The sequence below is a fragment of the Archocentrus centrarchus genome, chromosome 21 (genome assembly GCF_007364275.1).
Source record: "Archocentrus centrarchus isolate MPI-CPG fArcCen1 chromosome 21, fArcCen1, whole genome shotgun sequence".
NCBI lineage: Eukaryota > Metazoa > Chordata > Actinopteri > Cichliformes > Cichlidae > Archocentrus > Archocentrus centrarchus.
In genome coordinates this window covers 14874715-14897005 of record NC_044366.1, presented here as the reverse complement: position 1 = coordinate 14897005, position 22291 = coordinate 14874715, and the positions used below count along the sequence as shown (strand labels likewise).

The following is a 22291-nucleotide window of genomic DNA, read 5'->3' as shown; positions in this document are numbered from 1 at the left end:
AAAGTTTCAGTACTGTTCAGTGTGATGGGACCTAAAACGTATGGACTGCTTCGTAGCTTAGTAGCTCCCGTGGCACCTGGCACAATGACTTACAAACAGGCTGTGACTGTGCTTAAAGATCACTTCACACCGAAACCGCTTGTTATAGCCGAGAGGTTCAGGTTCCACAAGCGAAATCAGGGGGAAGGAGAAACGGTAGCACAGTATGTAGCAGTGCTCAAGAAGCTATCGGAACACTGTGAGTTCGGTGATTACCTAGAGGACGCTCTGAGGGACAGATTCGTTTGCGGATTGAAATGCGAAGCTGTGCAGAAACGCCTTCTGACTGAGGAAAACCTCACGTTCAAGAAAGCAGTTGAACATGCAGTTTAAGCAGAGACAGCAGCACGCGACGTACAGCAGTTAAGTAATTCCCTGAAAGTAAACGCAGTGTTTTCGCAAGGTGAAAAATGCCGCCGCTGTGAGAAGGGAAATCATAGTGATGATGACTGCTGGTACAAAGACCGCGAATGTCACCAGTGCGGGAGGAAGGGCCACACGAAACGAATGTGCAGGAGTAAATCAAAAAGCAGTCATGAAAGAGAACATAAACACAAAGATATTAAGCCTGAACAGAAAAGCCATGCACACAAACGCAGCATGAAAGATAGAAAGAAAAAGATCCATCACGTCGAGGCGAATGAAAGTGAAAGTGAAGGAACGAAATCGGATAGTGACAGTGACTTGGGACTGTATGCAGTGTCTCAGAAAGGGAAATATTCACGCATATCAGTAGTGCCAACAGTTAACGGAAAGAAAATGGAGATGGAATTGGATACAGGGGCTGCAGTGTCATTGATTCCTTGGGAACTGTACAAATGAAAGCTGCATAAGTTTCCTCTGCAACCCACTGATATCATACTAAAGACATACACAGGAGAGCCTTTGGCACCAGAAGGAGTCGTTAAAGTGCAAGTGGCATTGAACAAGCAACACGCTGTCTTGCCACTGTATGTGGTGAAGGTGGATGCTCCACCATTATTTGGCAGGGAGTGGCTGAGAGCCATTCAACTAAATTGGAGAGACTTAAAGACTGTACATGCAATTGAGTACAGACAGACAGACAGGTTAGAGACAGTGTTAAAGAGACACTCCGCTGTTTTCTCCGATAAGTTAGGCACCATGAGAGGAGTGAAAGCCAGGCTCACTCTAAGACCAAACAGTGTACCCAAATTCTCCCCACCACGCAATGTGCCATATGCTCTTCGACCGCGAGTGGAAGCTGAGCTGACACGCCTCACTGAGCTTGGCGTCATCTCACCTGTGGCGCATAGTGACTGGGCTACGCCAGTGGTGCCCGTGAACAAGAAGGACGGCACCGTGAGACTCTGCGGGGACTTCAAAGTCACCATCAACCCAGCCCTCTGCATCGACAAGTACCCAATTCCACGTATTGAGGACTTGTTCGCTTCTCTCGCTGGAGGTCAACGCTTCAGTAAGCTGGATCTATCCAATGCATATCTACAGATGGAAGTAGAAGAGAGCTCCAAGAAGTTGCTGACCATCTCAACAGAGAAAGGACTGTTCTGCTTCAACCGCTTGCCGTTTGGTGTAGCGTCTTCGCCCGCCTTGTTCCAGAAGGCAATGGACCAGGTGCTCATCGGACTGCCACACACTCACTGCTACCTGGACGACATACTGGTCAGTGGTCCTGACAAGCAGACACACCTGAAAACTCTGGATGCAGTACTCAGCAGGCTAGAGGAATACGGCCTGCACCTCAAGCAAGAGAAATGTCTCTTCTTCCAGGAATCCGTGGAATACCTGGGCCACATCATCGATGCTGCTGGGCTCCACAAGTCACCGGAGAAGGTCCGTGCCATCGTGGAAGCACCAGCACCAGGCGATGTAAGTAAACTTCGATCTTTCCTAGGAATGCTCAACTATTATGGACGCTTTATCCCTGATCTGGCCACTGTGCTAAAGCCGTTGAATGAACTGCTGAACAGAGAAAAGAAATGGCAGTGGACGTCAGCCTGTGCATCAGCGTTCCAGAAAGCCAAAGCACTCCTGGTATCACAAGAGGTGCTCACACACTACAACCCTGAGTTGCCTCTCTGTCTGGCTTGCGATGCTTCACCGTATGGGGTCGGAGCTGTTCTCTCGCAAGTCATGCCGGATGGCGATGAAAAACCCATCGCCTATGCATCCAGAACTCTCAGCAAAGCAGAACAAAACTACGCTCAGATTGAGAGGGAGGCATTAGCGATAGTCTTTGGAGTACGCAAGTTCCACCAGTACCTGTATGGCAATACATTCACGCTACTCACTGACCATCGCCCGCTTACAACCAGAGGTGGCAAAAGTACTGACATTCTGTACTTAAGTAGAAGTACAAGTACTTGTGTTAAAAAATACTTTGGTAAAAGTCGAAGTACTGGTTCAAGTTCTTTACTTAAGTAAAAGTAAAAAAGTACAGGCTCTGAAATTTACTCAAAGTAAGAAAGTAAAAGTAGCTCTTTGGAGGACGTTTCTACCTGCTATTTTTGTGTAAAGCTAACTGAACCTTATTATATATTATTGTAATAATATAAAATAATACATGAGAACACAAACGTTATTCCAATCTAAATTTTAATTCTAATGAATGTACTCAGCTTGAATCACAAACTGTGAAAGGGAATTTAAACACAGCTCTGTTCTCTGTGTCCTCCATAGTAGAGGGTGACTGTGTCTCCACCTAAACACCAACATGAGGATACTCAGGGGTTACAGTGGGATTCAGAAGGTGGAGGAACCCTAAGATCAGCTGTAGTGGCTCTGCATGGGGAGAAGAATCACAACTTTCTATTGTGAGCTGCAGTAAATGATGTTGGTGTGCAGGCTGTGATCAGCTGACCTGCTGCTGCTCTGAGGTTTACTGCTCTGTGTGGATGAACTGAATTCACAAAGATGTAACCCAGTATTTCACAGCTATCTGAGCTGATCTCCATCCCCTACACTGACAGCATACAGGCTGTAGAAATGTTGGATTCAGTGATCTCAGCATCAGCAGCTTTGATTCAAACTCATCTCTGCTGCACTGATGTAACCTGTAACTCTGACCATCAACACAAAGTGCACCAACACAGAGCTTTACTGTAAATACAGTACAAGATAACCTGTTTATTACGTACTAAACTGCAGTATTTTCATACAATCTTTGAATAACACAAAGTCAGCATACTTCTGTTTATTTTCCAGTCCTTACCTTTAATTCTAGCCTCTCTTCGTCCTCTCCTGTGCTCTTTCTCCATCTCTGAGTGAACTTCTCTCTCTTTGCTCTCCCTGACATACAGCAGCTCTTCTTTTAGCTAGTAGACACACTGTGTGACAAACTGCACACACTTTGTGTGTTTGCTGATATTTGTTGAGCATTTAAAAACGTTGCATTTACCTGCCACACGTTATTCCCTTCATGCTCGCTCCTCTTCAGTAGCGCTAGCTAAGCTGTTTATGTCCCGCGAGCATAATTTACGGATTCGGTCCGGCCCGCTGTGACCCCTGATTATAGCGCTATAAATGAGACATTAATTACATGGGTTTGTGTATTTAATCCCTTAGTACCCGATAAGCCCCGGTGATGGAGGATACGCCAGTACGATTGTCTCCTATATGTTAATATTCCTCCGTTTAGGCTCAGATCGCTTGATGTTTGACGGCGCACTGACCGGAAACGCAAACTTCTCCCTGACGTGTTAAAAAGTAACGAGTCTGTTTTGAAAATGTAAGAAGTAGAAAGTACCGATACTTGTGTAAAAATGTAGGGAGTAAAAGTAAAAAGTACTCAGAAAAATAAATACTCAAGTAAAGTACAGATACCTAAAAAATCTACTTAAGTACAGTAACGAAGTATTTGTACTTCGTTACTTCCCACCTCTGCTTACAACCATCTTCAGTCCAGTGAAAAGCACACCATCCATGGCTGCAGCTCACATGCAACGCTGGGCGCTCATGCTTTCCGCTCACAATTACACCATTGAGTACCGAAAGGGAGCCCTACATGCCAACGCTGATGGACTGTCAAGGTTACCGCTCCCTCATGCCCCCAGTGAGAAACAAGGTGCAGTGGAGGTGTTCTACACATCACAGTTGGACACATTGCCAGTCAGCAACGCCGAGATCAAGCGTCACACCATGTCGGATTCCACCCTGTCCCGTGTCATGGAAATGGTCACAACTGGTCGTTTTCCAGCTGCAAAGGACGCCGGTGAGCTGTCTCCCTATCTCCAGCGCCGCCATGATCTCACTGTGCAGCACGGATGCCTTATGTGGGGGTTGAGAGTGATTGTGCCACCCAAACTGCGCCCCCGGGTGCTGACAGAGCTACACTCAGCACACCCAGGTGTAGTAAGGATGAAGAGCTTAGCTCGTAGCTACGTTTGGTGGCCCAGCATCGACTCCCAGATCGAGCACCAAGCAAAATCATGCCACTCATGTCAACGAGTGCAGAAAGACCCTGGCCTAGCACCCTTACACCCGTGGATGTGGCCATCCAGTCCTTGGGAACGGATACATGTGGACTTTGCCGGTCCATTTGAAGGGCACATGTACCTGGTCATAGTGGACGCACACTCCAAATGGCCCGAGGTGCACATCATGGATAGCACCACATCCAGCAAAACCATCCAAGTGCTTAGGGGACTTTTTAGTCGCTATGGCATTCCACACAGTCTTGTAAGCGACAACGGCCCTCAGTTCTGCTCTGAAGAATTCAGCACGTTTCTGAAAGCCAATGGAGTCAAACACATTCGCTCAGCACCATACCACCCTGCCTCCAATGGCTTGGCAGAGCAATTTGTGCAAACCTTCAAGCACGCTCTGAAATCTTCCAGAGGAAGTACACCAGTGCAGCAGCGTCTGGATACGTTCCTCCTGACCTACCGTAACACCCCCCATGCAACAACCAAGGAAAGCCCTGCAATGCTGTTCATCGGACGCAAGCTGCGTTCTCGACTGGATTTCCTGAAACCAAGTATGGCTGGAACAGTGCACCAGTCACAAGAGGCTCAACAGCAACGACGCCAGCTACACTCTAAACAGAGACAGTTTGAACTTGGTGAGCCAGTGCTCGTGCGTGATTATAGGAGGGGGGGAGGATAAGTGGACGCAAGCTGTGGTGATCGAGAAGACCGGACCAGTGTCCTACAAGGTACATGTGGGAACACAAGGGGTCTGGAAGCGTCATGTGGACCAGATGCTGACTCGGCCCGAGTCAGACCCACCAGAGACTGCAGGGAGTTTTCCTGTGAGTTGTCCGCTGTCACTTCCTCAGACAACCACACCTGACCCAAATACACCTCAACAGAAGGAGGATACTGATACAGTGCCACACACACCACATGCACCACCAAAAACACCCAAAACACTCAAGACACCACAGTCCACAGAAATGACACACACAGAACATTCAGAGACAACAGAGACTGTACGACGATATCCTGTGAGGATCACACATCCACCGGTACGTTACAGGGATCAGTAAACTTAACAACCACAAAAAAAAAAAAAAAAAAAAGAGTTGAACAATGTTGACATTCCAAGATGTAAAAAAAAAAAAAAAAAAAAAAAAGAAAAGAAAAAGTTGAAGAATGTTTAAGAATGTTTGCTCTTGTAGAATGTTAAATGGTTCTGAGTTTTGATATTTGAAGTGATTATAAGCCGTGACATAACTCTCCTATTTTCTGGTAATGTTGTGGAGAAGTAAAGAAAGAAATAATCTCATGTAGTTTAAAAGGGGATATAATGTCTTAAGTTTGTTTCCTAAGAAATGTTTTTGTTACTGACAACAAATCTTAGTGGGGAGGAGATATGTGATGTATGAACCTAGAGATGTCCTACCAATACTTACCACCAGAGGGGCAGACCGCCACTAGGGCATACAGGGGTTCTGAATGTAACCATAGCAACAGTAGGATAATAAACAAACGAGTGAACCAGCAAGAAGTTGTCCTCCATGCTCTGTGTGTCGAGTAATAATGTTTACTTAGTGACACTATAAGGGAGCAACATAACAAAATCCTTTGCCAGGATTTTTGACAAAAATGGTAGCTTGGAGATAGGCCTAAAGTTTGATAAAACAGAAGAGTCTAGGCCAGGTTTCTTCAGCAAGGGCTGCACAACAGCATGTTTAATTTTTTTTGGCACCACACTAGAGGTCAAACTACTATTAATAATGATGAGAATGAATGGACCAAAGGTAGGAAAAACTTGTTTAACAAGCCGAGAGGGAACAACATCAAATGGGGAACCTGATGGATTTTCCTTGTGGAAACGTTTAATTTGTTGTAATAAAATGGCTTTCAACCGCAAACCCACAAGAAGAAGAAGACGACTGACCCCTGTAATACAGCTAATGTGAGCAAAACGTTATTTAATGTATTGGATTACATTTTTTTATTTCTTTCCGATATCCGATCCAGTAATTTAGGCCAGTATCGGACCGATACCGATACTGAATATCGGATCGGTGCATCCATAATCCAGGCCTTCATTGGTTCATAAACTTGATTTCCATTGATGATTTTTGTGTGATTTTGTTGTCAGCACATTCAACTTTTTACAGAACAAAATATTCAATGAGAATATTTCATTCATTCAGATCTAGGATGTGTTATTTGAGTGTTCCCTTTATTTTTTTGAGCAGTGTATTAATTTCATCTGCACGTCCTACTATGGTTATAAAGTAAATTTTTATCCTTGCAATTTTGAGGCAAGTGCAGTTACATTGCTTTATTTTGAAAAAAAAAGTACTTTTTTGTTTTGCCACTGTATCATTGTTGCAGCAAGATTTTAATTTATGACTAGAAATCTCCTTAAATGGCATACGCTACTGACAGACAAATATCTTGCAACTTTATTACTTTTCTGTCATCATAAATGACAGTTCTGACACATTTCTGTTTTTATTTTTAAAAGAAACTGTGCACTTTTATTAAGGCAGTGTCACTATGTGTGGATGCAGGCTGTGCGCCTTGTGAAGAAGGAGAGGACCCAAAAACAGGACGCAGCAGCTCGCGGTTGAAAAATGAAGCAAAAATGAGCCTTTATTTTGGCAGCAAATATAGAGGACAAAAATAAACCAAGGAATAAATGAAACAAAAGGAAACCTAAACTGGGGAGGAAAGCTGAGGGGCACTGGCGATCTGGAGAGCACAGAAATAACACAGCCACATACAACAGCAAGACTCTGACATCTGACAAATGGAAAACTGAGACAATAAATACACAGAAGGACTGAGGGGTGAGTGGAAACAGCTGGGGCATAACAGATGAACAGAATGACACTAACCAGACTCTGGGAAGTAAATCAGAACACAAAGCGCAGGAGACAGGGGATATTAAAATAAAACAGGAAGTGAGAAGACTGATACACAAATGCAAGCTTGACACCACATAAAGAGGACACGGAGCAGATTAGACACAACACAGGGAGAAAGACACTGCAAAAAACAAAGAAAGGAAATTACACACAGAGGGGAAACACTACGGGACGGAACACAGGGAGAACCAAGGTCTAAAGCAACAGGAACTAATTAGGACAACATAAGGGGAACACATGAAAAAATATAACAAAACAGTAAGAATAAAGCTAACATAACTACAAAAGACACACAGACCCCTGACCATGACAGGCAGATGTTAATAAAAGCCCATATTTTCATTTCTGCTCCTTCAGTTGGGTTCAGTTTCATTTTTAATGTCATCTGTATTGTTTGTATTAAACCAGTATTAGGTTAATAATTGTAACAGCGGGGTGCTGGAGAGTGCTCCATCCGGTGACTCCATAGTCCATAGGGAGACTTCAATGCTCATGTGGGCAATGACAGTGAGACCTGGAGGGGTGTGATTGGGAGGAACGGCCTGCCCGAATGGTGTTTTGTTATTGGACTTCTGTGCAAACCACAGTTTGTCCATAACAAACACCATGTTCGAACATAAGGATGTCCACAAGTGCACATGGCACCAGGACACCCTAGGCCGCAGGTCGATGATCGATTTTGTAATTGTATCATCAGATCTGTGGCCGTATGTTCTGGAAACTCGGCTGAAGAGAGGAGCTGAGCTGTCAACTGATCACCACATGGTGGTGAATTGGATCAGGTGGCGGGGGAAGATGCTGGACAGACCTGGCGCACCTAAACATATTGTGAGGGTGTGCTGGGAACGCATGGCAGAAGCCCCAGTCTGGTAGATCTTAAACTCCCACCTCCAGCAGAACTTCGACAGCATCCCGAGGGAGGCTGAGGACATTGAGTCCGCATGGACCATGTTCTGCACCTCCATTGTTGAGGCTGCTGCTCAGAGCTGTGGCTGCAAGGTGGTTGGTGCCTGTCGTGGTGGTAAGCCCCAAACCAGATGGTGGTCACCGAAGGTGAAGGGAGCCATCAAGCTGAAGAAGGAGTCCTATCGGGCTTGGTTAGCCTGTGGGACTTCGGAGGCAGCTGACAGGTATCGGCAAGCCAAGCTGAATGCAGCTCGGGCAGTGGCCAAAGCAAAAACTCAGGTGTGGCAGGAGTTTGGTGAGGCCATGGAAAAAAGACTTTCAGACTGCATCGAAGCGATTCTGGCAAACTGTCAGGTGAGTCACGAGGGGAAAGCAGTGCTCCACTCACACAGTTAATAGTGCGGGTGGGGTGCTGCTGACTTCAACTGAGGCTATAGTCGGACGGTGGAAGGAATACTTCTAGGACCTCCTGAATCCCAATGACACGCCTTCTGTAGTGGAAGCAGAGTCTGGGGACGAGGGAGAGGGCTTGCCCATCACTGGGGATGAGGCCACTGAGGCAGTTAAACAACTCCCTGGTGGCAGGGCCCCTGGGGTGGTAAAGATTTGCCCAGAGTTCCTGAAGGCTCTGGATGTTGTAGGGCTGTCTGCAACATCGCGTGGAGATCTGGGGCAGTGCCATTGGATTGGCAGACCGGGGTGGTGGTCCCCATCTTTAAGAAGGGAGACCAGAGGGTGTGCTCCAACTTTCGGGAGATCACACTTCTCAGCCTCCCCGGTAAGGTCTATGCCAGGGTGCTGGAAAGGAGGGTCCGTCCGTTAGTCGAACCTCGGATCCAGGAGGAACGATGCAGTTTTTGTCCTGGTTGCGGAACGCTGGACCAGCTCTTTATCCTCTCAAGGATATTTGAGTGTGCGTGGGAGTTTGTCCAAGCAGTCTACATGTGCTTTGTGGACTTGGAGAAGGCATTCGACCGTGTCCCTTGGGGTATCCTGTGGGAGGTCCTGCGGGAGTATGGGGTGTCTGGCCCGTTGTTCAGTCTCTGTACAACCGCAGTGAGAGCTTGGTCCGTATAGCCGGCAACAAGTCGGATTCATTTCCTGTGGGTGTTGGACTTCGTCAGGGCTGCCCTTTGTCACAGACTCTGTTCATAAGGCGGCGGAAGGCTTCTTCCTCGGTGGTCTCAGAGTCTTATCTCTGCTCTTTGCAGATGATGCGGTCCTGTTGGCTTCATCAGGGGGTGGCCTCCAGCTCACAGTGGAACGGTTCGCAGCCGAGTGTGAAGCAGCTGGTATGAGAATCAGCACCTCTAAGTCTGAGGCCATGGTCCTCAGCTGGAAAAGGGTGGAGTGCTCTCTCCGGCTCACGGACAAGTTCTTGCCCCAAGTGGAGGAGTTCCAAGTATCTCGGGGTCTTGTTCAGGAGTGACGGGAGAAGGGAGCGGGAGATCGACAGACGGGTCAGGGCTGCTTCTGCAGTGATGCGGACGCTGCACCGGTCTGTTGTGGTGAAGAGGGAGCTTAGTGTAAAAGCAAAGCTCTTGATTTACCGGTCGATCTACGGTCCTACCCTCACCTATGGTCACGAGCTTTGGGTAGTGACAGAAAGAATAAGATCGTGAATATAAGCGGCAGAAATGAGTTTCCTTCGTAGGGTGGCTGGCCTCTCCCTTACAGATAAGGTGAGGAGTGCAGTCACCCGGGAGGGGCTCAGAGTAAAGCCGCTGCTCCTCCATATCAAAAGGAGCCAGGTGAGGTGGCTCGGACATCTGATTAGGATGCCTCCTGGCCGCCTCTCGGGTGAGGTGTCCCACTGGAAGGAGGCCCTGTGGTAGACCCAGGACATACTGGGGAGATTATATCTCTTGGCTGGCCTGGGAATGCCTTGGGGTCCCTCCGGGTGAGCTGGAGGAGGTGGCTGGGGAGAAGGAAGCCTGGGCTTCTCTGCTTAGGCTCCTGCCGCCGGGACCCAGCCCCGGATAAGCGGAAGAGAATGGATGGATGGATGGATAGATGGATGGATGGATGGAATTGTAACAGCTATTCTTTTATTGATGAAATGCATTTCTAAGTTTTTTTATTAGAAATAAAGAAGCCATTGTTAGCTTTCAAAATGAATATAAGCAAAAATAAAAAATCAACAATGCTTAATACAAAAAGAAACACATGTCTGTGTGTAAACAATATGTAAAGCAGGTATAATAAGCAGATAAATAAATCAAACATTTTATAAAGTAACTGTTTTTGTTTTTGAGAGAGCATTATACCAACCTTAAAAATTTGTCCACCATCTGGATATCGACATAGAATATCTTTCAGGTAGTCAATGAAGGGTGGCACTGTGGCCCCAAAGGAAGTCCTAAACAAAGTGGCATTAAACAAAAAGAAACTAGAGAAACTGTTGTTGAATCTCATTAACACAAGGTGATTTCTCCTTGCAATGATGATAATTAAATTCATTTTTATTTATATAGCGCCATATCACAATTAAATAGTCACCTCAAGGCATTTTATTAAGATTAAGATTAAGATAGTGTTTATTCATCACATGCACAGTTATACACAGTACAATGCACAGTGAAATGTATTTTGTACCTGCAACCATATATACACACACATATAAATAAGAAGAAGAATAAAAATAAAAAAGTAATTCACACTATACACTATACTCTATATACTATACACTATACACACTTTTACGTGGAATTATAGATTATAAATTATAATATTTACATTGTGCAATAATGGTCCAGTTAGGGCTCAGAGTTGAGCAGACGGATGGCTTGTGGGTAAAAGCTCTTCTTCAACCTTTCAGTCTTAGCCCTCAGGCAGCGGTAACGCTGGCCTGATGGGAGCAAGGAGAAGAGAGAGTGTCCGGGGTGGCTGGGCTGTTTTAGGATCTTCATGGCCCTCAGCCTGCACTGCTTGGTGTAAATGTGCTGCAGGTTGGGGAGGGTGGTTCTGATGGTCCTTTCAGCTGAACGAACTACCCTTTTTAGGGCCATGAAGTCCTGCTTGGTGCAGTTTCCCATCATGGTGGTGATGCTCCCACGCACGATGCTCTCGATGGTGCAGGAGTAAAAGTTCCTGAGCACCTTGAGTGGGAGCTTGAAGTCTCTCAGCCGCCTGAGGAGGTAGAGACGCTGTCTGGCCTTCTTCACAGTGATGTTTATGTGATGAGTCCAGGACAGGTCCTGTGAGATGGTCACTCCCAGGTATTTGAAAGTGTCCACTCTTTCCACCTCAGCACCACTGATGACAAGTGGATGGTAGTCCCTCTGCTGCTTCCTGCTGAAGTCCACGATCAATTCCTTCGTTTTGCTGACGTTGAGCAGGAGGTGGTTCTCCTGGCACCATTTTTATTTTGTAAGGTTAAGACCCTACACTAATTACAGAGAAAACTCAACAGTCAAAATAACCCCCTATGAGCAAGCACATAGCGACAGTAGAAATGAAAAACTCCCTTTTAACAGGAAGAACCCTCTGGCAGAACCAGGCTCAGGGAGGGGCAGTGATCTGACACAACCGGTTGGGGCTGAGGGGAGAGAGACAGTACAAAAGAGACACTGTTGAAGAGAGTCAGAGATTAATAATAACTAGTGATTAAATACAGCACGGGGCATAAACAGAGTAAAAAGAGGTGAATGAAAAGAAAGACTTGGTGCATGATGGGAAACCCCCAGCTGCCTAGGTCTATTGCAGCATAACTAAGGGTAAAGATAGTAAGGATAAGCTTGAGAATGTATTTGACTTATATGCTTAGCTTTGAAGTTCTTTAATTTAATTTAGATAATAATTGGACAAAATGGGCAGAATGGTGGCGCGGTGGTTAACACTGCTGCCTCACAGTTAGAATACAATCTGGAAGGGCTGGGTACGATTCCACCTTGGCCCAGGCCCCTCTCTCTCTCTGTGGAGTTTGCATGTTCTCCCCATGTCTGTGTGGGTTTTCTCCAGGTACTCTGGCTTCCTCCCACAGTCCAAAGACATGCGCTTACTGGGGTTAGGTTAATTGGAAACTCTAAATTGCCCATAGGTGTGGATGTAGTCAGTCTCTCTGTGTTGGCCCTGCGACAGGCTGCCGACCTGTACAGGGTGTACCCTGCCTCTCGCTCTATGTCAGCTGGGATAGGGTCTAGCCCGCCCGCGACCCTGAACAGGATAAGCGGAAGTGAATGGATTAATGGATGGAACTGGACAAAATTAGATGATACTTTCATGGCCAACAAAGTAGATTCATTCCATGTCATTGTTTTTAGCTCATAGTAACATGTGGAAAACATTTTAGTTAACTGAAATAAAAATCATAAAAAAAAGCTACTTTCAGTTTTTTCACAACAAGTAGCTCTGCATGTTTGGCTTGGCAGAATTTTTAAACTGGATTCAACCCCAAAGGGGAATTGTGTCTCCAGCTGCAGTTAAACAAACAACTATCACCATCTGATAGCATGGTGCAATAAAAATAACTTGGAATTAAACCCCAACAAAACAAAGGAGCTGGTGGTGGATTTTAGAAGATCCACACGCACTGAGACCACAGCTCTTCATATTAACGGAGTGGAGGTCGAGAGAGTGGAGAGCTTTAAGTTTCTTGGGGTGCACATCTCTGCTGACCTTACCTGGGCTCTCAACACTCGATACCAAGTGGGGAAGGCACAACAGAGACTCTACTTCCTCAGGAAGCTCAAGCACTCCCACCTCCCTCAACGCTTGCTGGTGAACTTTTACAGAGCTACCATCGAAAGCCTCCTGACCTACTGCTGCACAATCTGCACAGCACGGGACAGGAGAGACCTGCAGCGAGTGGTGAGAGAGGCAGAAAAAAATCACTGGAGATTGAAGGATTGACGGAGACTATGCTGTAGTCACGCGAGACTTTGTGAATCTCGGCAGTATCGTTAATGGCGGCGTGACTCTATCAGCAAACATTTGCGTGATTAGCCTTTTTTTTTTCTCGCCAATTTATAACTAGACAGGCTTAAAACTAAAAAAATATAGGTAGTTTCTTAGCCTAACTTAAATTATTTTCAACAATCTGGAGGACGGTGGAGAGGACCTGGATAGTTTGCGGCGGTACATCGACGGGTGTTTTGAGCGAGTCGTCATGGGGAAAACAGACAAGACGCCGACTCCCTCCACCAGCAAAGCAACGCCGTCCACAAAAAGAAGCCGCCCAGAAGATTCCCCAGAGGCAACTTCGCCACCCACCACCAATATTGTGGACATTCTGGAGTCCATTAATAACAAATTGTCCAGCTTTGACGCCCGCTTGGCCCTGGTTGAAATCCTTCACAAGGAGTTTCAGGCCCTGCGGGAGTCAGTCGAGTTCAGCCAGCATCAGGTGGAAACACTGGCTGCTGAAAACGCTGTCCTCAGAGAGTCGGTGAATTCCCTCACCGAGGAAACGACCCGGCTCTCAGAAGAAAATAAGAAAATTAAAGAATCGATTATCGAGCTTCAGGCCCGCAGCATGAGAGAAAATCTTGTGTTTTCAGGTATCCCGGAGAAGGCAGAGGAGGACCCGGAGGCTACAGTGAAGGAATTTATCCAAACTCACCTGAAGCTCCCGGAGGACGCCGTGAAGACCATCGCCTTCCATAGAGTCCACCGCCTGGGAGGGAAGCGACCCGGAGCACGCAGACCCAGACCGATCGTGGCCAAATTCGAACACTTCAAAGAAAAAGAGCTGGTGAAGAGCCGCGGCCGGGAGCTGAGAGGGACGGACTTCAGCGTCAACGACCAGTTTCCAAAGGAGATTCTGGAGCGACGCAAGGCCCTATTCCCCATCCGGAAGAAGCTCATGCAGGAAGGCTCCCGGGCTGTCATCGCCGTGGACAAACTGTATGTAAACGGACAGCTTTACCGAGACAAAAACACCACGCCATGGCTCAGCTGATCGATCAGGTGATCTGTGTCCATATTAACGTTCTTTTCTGAGTTTTTTTTTCAACTATCTAAACAGTACCATTAAATAGTCTAAATCTGTCTAAGTAGTACCATTAACGCCGACGAGTCAGCATAGTACCGTGATCGTTTGTTTGGTTGTTTGTTCTGTTTTGTTTTCCCCTCATCTAATTTCATTCTTATGTCACTTAGTTCACTTTTTACACGTCTTTTTCTTTCTGCACTCAGCAATATGTTTACGTCACTTACAATGCTACAGTTTACTACACTAACATACAGCGCAGATGCACACACACCAACATACAGCGCACATACACACGCACACATCAATATAAAGGGCACACGCCAACATACAGAACATATGTACACACACACACACATCCTTAGTGAGCACACAACAGTCCATCAGTTAGTTTAAATATGAGCACACTCAGATTTGTCTCATGGAATGTGCACGGGGCTGGTTCGAGGGAAAAGAGACTAAAAATTTTTAATCGGTTAAAAGACTTAAAAGCAGATGTTGTTTTTCTACAGGAGACACATGTGTCCAAAACATCTGTGCTCACTCTTTCCTCTCCACAGTTCCCTCACACGTACTCAGCCTGCTATAACTCCAAACAAAGAGGTGTAGCTATATTGATTAACAAGAAGATAAACTTTAACATTAGCAACAGTACAATAGACCCTGAAGGTAGATTTATAATACTTAATTTATCTATACAGAATACAGATTTATGTATTGCTAGTATATATGGACCAAATGTTGATGACCCCTCCTTCTTTCATGCTTTGTTCACTTCACTCTCAGATCACTCTGACACCACACTTGTAATAGGAGGAGACTTCAACCTGGTACTTAATGCAGATATTGACAGGCTCAGTACAGCAGCGAGTCAGAGGAACTGGCAGTCTGCAGACATTCTTAAACAGTACATGAAGGATTTTGGACTTTGCGATGCTTGGCGTTCACATCACCCTACTTTGAGAGATTATAGTTATTTCTCACAAGTACACAAATCTCATTCCCGCTTAGATTACTTTTTAGTTAGCAGCTCCATAATGATGGATATCACAGACACTCAGATTCACCCTATCACTATTAGCGATCATGCACCGGTGTCTATGTCTCTGACACAGAAAAGAGTCACACCACCAATCAGGAACTGGAGATTTAATACATCATTACTTAAAGAAGAAGATTTTATTAATTATTTCAAAAAGGAATGGTCAGCATACTTAGAATATAATGATATTCCAGGAATATCACCATGTGTTCTTTGGGAAGCAGGAAAGGCAGTAATGCGGGGCAAAATAATATCTTACTGCTCGCATAGGAAAAATAAAGAAAAAGCACTTGTGTTAGAATTAGAACAAAAAATTAAATCTTTAGAAACTGCTTATGCCGCTTCACCACAAGAACATACAATTATCAGCCTGAGGAAACTGAAACTGGAGCTAAATGAAATAATTGATAAAAGGACACAATTTATGTTGCAGAGGCTGCGTTTGGAAAACTTTGAGCATGGAAATAAATCTGGAAAATTCCTGGCCAAGCAATTAAAACTGAATAAAGAAAAAACAGCTATTTTTTCTATTAAAGACTCGACTGGTATTATTACTCATGACCCACAACAAATAAATAACTCTTTCAGAGACTTCTATGAAGCCTTATATTCACCACAGATTAACCCATCTGATACTGAAATTGAAGAATTTCTTAATAATATAAATCTACCAAAACTAAATGACAGCCAGGCTGCAGCTCTGGATTTACCTCTTTCATTGTCTGAACTTAGTGAAGCCCTACAGCATCTCCCAAATAATAAAGCCCCAGGCCCAGATGGTTTTCCAGCCGAGTTTTATAAAGAATTTTGGTCTGAGCTAGCTCCCATTTTTTTCAGAATGGTAACTCAGATTCAGAATGACCACATCTTATCTCCAACCTTAAACTCTGCTAACATTAGCCTGCTTCTTAAACCAGGCAAAGACCCCACACTCCCATCCAGCTACAGGCCAATCTCTCTCATTAATGTAGATCTTAAAATAATTTGCAAAGCCCTTGCCAAAAGATTAGAAAGTATTACTCCATTTATTGTACATCCAGATCAAACAGGCTTTATCAAGGGTCGGCACTCAGCCAATAATACACGTCGACTGATAAATATAATAGACTATTGTTCTATTAACAAATTAGAGACGACAATCGTGTCTTTAGATGCAGAGAAAGCATTTGATCGGGTAAATTGGAAATTCTTACTAGCAGTTCTGCAAAAATTTGGATTCGGTTCATCCTTTATAAACTGGATCAGAACACTACACAGCTCTCCGAATGCGCGTGTTAGGACAAATGATCTCATTTCACAAAGTTTCAGTCTGCAGAGGGGCACTAGGCAGGGCTGCCCACTCTCTCCCTCTCTTTTTGTAATTTTCATTGAGCCGCTAGCAGCAGCAATCCGTCAAAATGCAAATATTAAAGGGATTCAAACTGAAAATATGGACCATAAACTTAGCCTTTATGCTGATGATGTATTACTTTTCCTTGGGAATTCACAAGGCTCTCTTTTGAAGACTATCACACTGATAGATAAGTTCTCATCTATATCTGATTACTCTATCAATTGGAGTAAATCAACAGTTTTGCCTCTGAATTGTAATTTCCAGAGAACCTCTAGGACCCCACTAAAGTCAGGAAATATTAGATATTTAGGCATAAATTTTTCCGCCAGGCTCTCAGACTTGGTACGATTAAATCATATCCCCTTATTAAAAACAATAGAGGATGATCTCACACGTTGGAACAGTTTACCTATATCACTTATGGGGAGAGTTGCTGCCATTAAAATGATGGTTTTACCAAAAATTAATTATCTATTTTCATTGATCCCTAATAAACCTTCTATTCCTTGGTTCAAGTCACTAGATTCAAACATCTCAAAATTTTTATGGAAAAACAAACCGTCAAGAATAAGCTTAAAAACTTTACAAAAGCCAAAACACAGTGGAGGTCTAGAATTACCAAACTTTTATTACTATTTCTTAAGCAGTAGATTGCAGTATATTTCAAAGTGGATCAAATCCAACTCATTAGACAACCCATGGCTGGATCTAGAACAGGCGTTTTGTGGAAAAATAAAAATCTCAGATTTACCTTTCATTAGTTCCAGTATTAAACATCATAACTGCTATAAAGTCCTTAGTATAAATACCTCTCTGACAGCCTGGTGGGAATTTTTAAAAATAACTAAGTCTTCACTCATCCCCTGTAAACTAACACCCATTTGGAACAATCCAGATATTTGTCAGAAAAAGAAAATGCTGAATTTTCCGTTATGGCGTGATAAGGGTATAAATAACTTAGAACATATTATCCAAGATGGAAATTTTATCACGTTCCAAGAACTTATATCAAAATATAGAATTGACAACGGTAGATTTCTGGAATATCAACAAGTTAAGTCCGTCCTACAGGGAAGATTTAACCTTAATCAATTGAATCTAGAAATGCCTACTTGGGTAACAGAATTTCTTAACCTCTGTACCCCAAAATTGTTATCAAAATTATATAAATTATTAATAAAAACTGATGATTCAGTTTCCCTCCCAATTACAAAATGGGAGCGTGATCTTTCTGTCAACCTGGATCAAAATTTATGGACAGAAATATGTTTAAATATCTTCAAAATGACTAAAAGACCCCAAATACAACTTGTACAATATAAGATTCTCCATAGAACATACTACACTGGACAAAGGATGTTCCAAATGGGCCTTACACACTCAAACATATGCACCCACTGTACAAGCAATTCAGAGGATAATCATCTACACGCTCTGTGGTCTTGTGTACCAGTTCAGAGATTTTGGCAGAGGATTTGTGAAGATCTATCCACATGGTTTAGCTGTCATATCCCAACTTCCCCCAGACTATGCATCTTAGGTGATGTCAGTGAATTAATTATGGAGTTAAATATATCACACATAGTTCTTACTGCCTTGTGCATCGCTAAGAAGATGATCCTCATGAACTGGAAGACAAAAAATAAACTATGTATTACTCAGTACAGAAATTTATTAGTAGATCATGTTAGTTTAGAGAGAATGTCTGCTTCTTCTAAAAACAAATTGGAGGAATTTGACTCTCTTTGGTTCCCACTGCTCAGCTCCATTACTTAGTGGGGGTGGTGGGCTGCGGGCTCTGCTCCTGATGTGCTTTGTGGGGGGGTGGGGGGGGACTCCGGGGGCCTGGGTAGCTGGTAGCCTCCTGGGGCTGGGGTCCTGGGGCGACCTTCTGGTGATGTCTGTGTGCCTGTCCTGGTTGATGGTGGTGGGGGCTTGGATGGTGCTGCCTTCAGTCCTGGGGTGTGGGCGGGGTGCTTGGGGGGGTGGTGCCGGCCCTCGGTCGGTTGGCTGGTCTTCCCTGTATGGCTTGGGGGCTGGGGTCTGGGGCCCCGGCACTGGGGCCGCGCCGGCTCCCGGTGGGCCCCCCCTGGCGCGGGGGGGGCCTCTGCTGTCCCGGCCGCGCCGCCGGGTGGGGTGGGTTGGCCTGACGTCGGGATGTCCGGTCTACGCTTTTGGGGCCCTGGGGTGCCTGCATTGCAGGGGGGTGGGGTGGGGGATGGGGCCGCGGTGGGGTGGTTGGGGGGGACTGGGCACTGCATTTCCATGCCCAGGCCAGTATGTCCTGTCGCCTGTTTGTGTCTATTGTTGAGTGAATGGGCATCTAGGAGGAGCGGGCCGCCCTCTGCGGTGGGGGCGAGGGCGCCAACCTCGGGTGCTGCAGTGCTCCGGGATGCTGTCACCGCGGCCCCGGGCTCACCTCCCCCTGCCCTGTGCTGGGGTGTGGGAGGTCGGGGTGCCTATTGAGCCAGCGGCCAGCTGGCTCTCTTCTTCCAGGATTTTTCCTGGTCATATGCCCCCCCCCCCCCCTCCCCCTCCCCATACACAAACACACACACACACACACACAGAATACACATCACTCACAGATGTAGGATGGAGAGGCCACGTGGAGAGCTGCACCACCACTTGCCTCTCCGTTTTAATTGCACTTTAGTCATTATAACTCACAACACATACACACTTACACCCTGATACACATAGGACCTTTGGGGCAGGCATGTTACTCAGAGGTTGATGAGATGGGCCGCTGAGGTGGCCCCACTCGGATCCTCGTCACTGTCTGTCTCCAAATTTTATTTGCACTTTAGACATGGAGGGTTTTGGGGGGGCAGTGTGGGCAAGCGCTGACGACCAACAGTTGGCGCTTGTGGCATAACTGTCCCCTCAATTTTAACTGCACCCTATACACCTCATTCACTCACAAACATTAACACATAGACCTACAAGTTGGGGAGGAGGAGGGGTGGATGGGCCATCTTACACCCCGATTTCTTGCGTCTCGCCCGGGGTAGGGGTCGGGTGGTTCCTTGGGGACCGGGCTGGTGGCGTCCTGGGGTCGCTGTTGGCCCTGGGGTGGTTTCCACTTGCCCCGCCTTCAGAGGGTGGGTAGCTATGGATGAATGTGTGTCTTTGTGTATTTGTCACCGTCTCCGTGAGTATGGGTGGGTGAGTGAATGTGTATGTATGGCATATCTGTGTGTGGGTAAGTATGTATGGGCATGTATGAGTATCTGTGTATAAATGTGTACACGGGTGTCTGGGTGTGTTTGTATGTATGGCTGGACCTGGGTCTGGGCCTTGTGCCTTGCCTCCTGGCCGCTCCTTGCTGGTTGCCTCCTCCCCCCTACCCCCCTGGGATGGGGGTGCCTCGGGGTTCCTGGGTGGGGCTGGGTGTTCTGGCGTGGGTACTGGCCTGCCCCCCTTGGGGGTGCGGTGCGGGGCTGCGTTGGCTTCTTCGGAGTGGGGGGGGGCTCTGTGGAGGGTCGGGCGGTCCTTGGGTGCCGTGGGCCCGGGAGCCCTGCCGCCGGCCAGTGCAGGGGGCTGGCCGCTGGGGGGGGGCTGGCTTCTCATCGCCTTGGGTTCCCTGGAGCCCTCGCTCCTCGACTGGGGGGGCTCCGTCTGAGACCACCCTCTCCCGTCTGCTGGGGTAGGTGTGCGGTTGTCTTTGGACTGAGTGGCCGGGGGTCTTCCTGGCCCTTGGTGGGCTGCTGGTGGCCTGGGGTTCTGGGGGCTTTCCGTACCTGCCTCTGGCTTCTGATGGGTGGAGCTGCAGCGTTTTGCCCTCATTGGTAAGTACGTTCCATGACACAGACACAAACATGACACAGACACAAACGCCCACTCAATCACAACTCAACAAAATTGTTGGTGTGCGTAACATGCTTTGTTAGTTTTGTTTTTCACACACAAATTTATTTTTGCAAGTATTGATAGTATTTTTTTTTTATATGTTAAAGTGATGAAGTATCTGATTAATAGACTTGTGGTCTTTCCCCTTTTTTTTTTTTTTTTGCTCCCTTTCTCTCTCCCTTTTTCTTCTCTTTATTTTCCTCTTCTTCAGCCTGTCAGCTCTGGCTGTTACATAGTATGTGGAAAAATAACTCAGATAAATAAAATAAAGGGTTAAAACAACAACAAGAAGAGCCTATTGAGAACCTATAGAGCTCATCTTGAAATAGCAAATATGTTTGGCACAACAACGCATTCAGATCACAGTTCTGCTTGCAAGATCTACCAGACATGACAGGCTAAAAAAAAAAAAAAAAAAAAAAAAAAAAAAAAAAAAGAAAAAAATCACTGGCACCTCACTTCCCCCCCTCAGTGACATCTACAACACCCGACTCCAGAAAAAGGCTCTCTGCATTGCAATGGACACTACTCACCCTGGACACTCTCTGTTTTCCCCCCTCCCCTCAAAAAAGAGATTCAGACAATTAAAGGCAAACACGAACAGGCTGAAACACAGCTTCTTCCCTCAGGCTGTGAAAGCCATCAACCCCCCACCTTCAGTCAACCTATACACCCTGATGGGCAAACAGCGGAATTAATGGACAATTGACTCCAATGGACAATTACAGTGAAATCCACCCCAACCCCCAACCCCCCATCCCCACCCCACCACCCCCATCCGCCAGCCCACCACCGATTGCACTCGTCACTTTAAACAATCTAAAGCTTGTACATACTTTTCCCTAGCATTGATATATTTACCTTAATTTACTACATTTACTTATTTATTGTTGTCTTGCATATGCAGTTTTTTTTTGTTTTTTTTTTATCTCTTTTTAATTACTGCCGCAGAGAGGATGCTAAACTGCATTTCACTGTTTTAACATTGTTCTTAGCATATTTTTTTTTTTAACAGTGACAATAAAAACGCTATTCTATTCTATTCTAGTCACTTGTAAGGGAAATGCATGAACCACTACACTATGGAGCCACTTACTTAACTGGAATTTAAAAATAAATAAATAAATAAAACTCTGTTGATGCTGGTTTGCTTTTTCTGACAATTCTGGGTCACAAAAGAAAACTTTGATAACATAGTCATAACAAATGTTTTAATTGGAAATTTTGAAAATATGCTGATGTGAACAATAGTCACCATCTCCATACCTGTGTAGGCAGATGGTTACCTCCCAATCATTTCCCTTTTTCTGTGCTGGCATGTTTTTTGTGATAGATTTGGATCACAAAACAAAAGCTTCTGCCTAACTCAGTCATGTCCAAATCTTCCTTCCTGCTGTGTATCTAAGAATCTACAAGCTTACTCAACGATGGCATTAAAATCGTATTAAGATGTAGGAAGAGCAAGGAATTGCTGTCATTGTATATAGTATGTTAAAATTAAAATAGTAACTCACCGAGCTTTATTCTTTGCTTTCAAGCTCATCGTTCCAGGGTCTGCTTCTGTAAGAAAGTCAGAATATTGTGACACACTCTGCAGAAGAACAAACTCACATTGAACTCAATTGAAATCAAAATAGGCACTGACTGTAACTGTGAGATAACAAAATATAAACCATTAAATGCTTAAAACAGAACCCAAACAGAAGACTTGGCTGCTATAAAACTTATGTCCAGCGTGTCCCATGACAAGCTGGAGAGATTATATCTCTCGGCTGGCCTTGGGGTCCCCCCAGGATGAGCTGGTGGAGGTGGCTGCAGAGGGAGGTCTGGGCTTCTCCGCTTAGGCTGCAGCCCACACGACCCGGACCCGGTGTTACACCAAATTCTGCG

The 22291-nt window shown here is 45.5% G+C and overlaps 1 pseudogene; it reads right to left on the bottom strand.

Annotated features, from left to right (window-relative positions):
- The window catches only part of LOC115800679 (sacsin-like), a 52029-nt pseudogene extending 30085 nt beyond the window's left edge, over positions 1-21944 (bottom strand).
- Between the last annotated feature and the right edge of the window lie 347 nt (positions 21945-22291).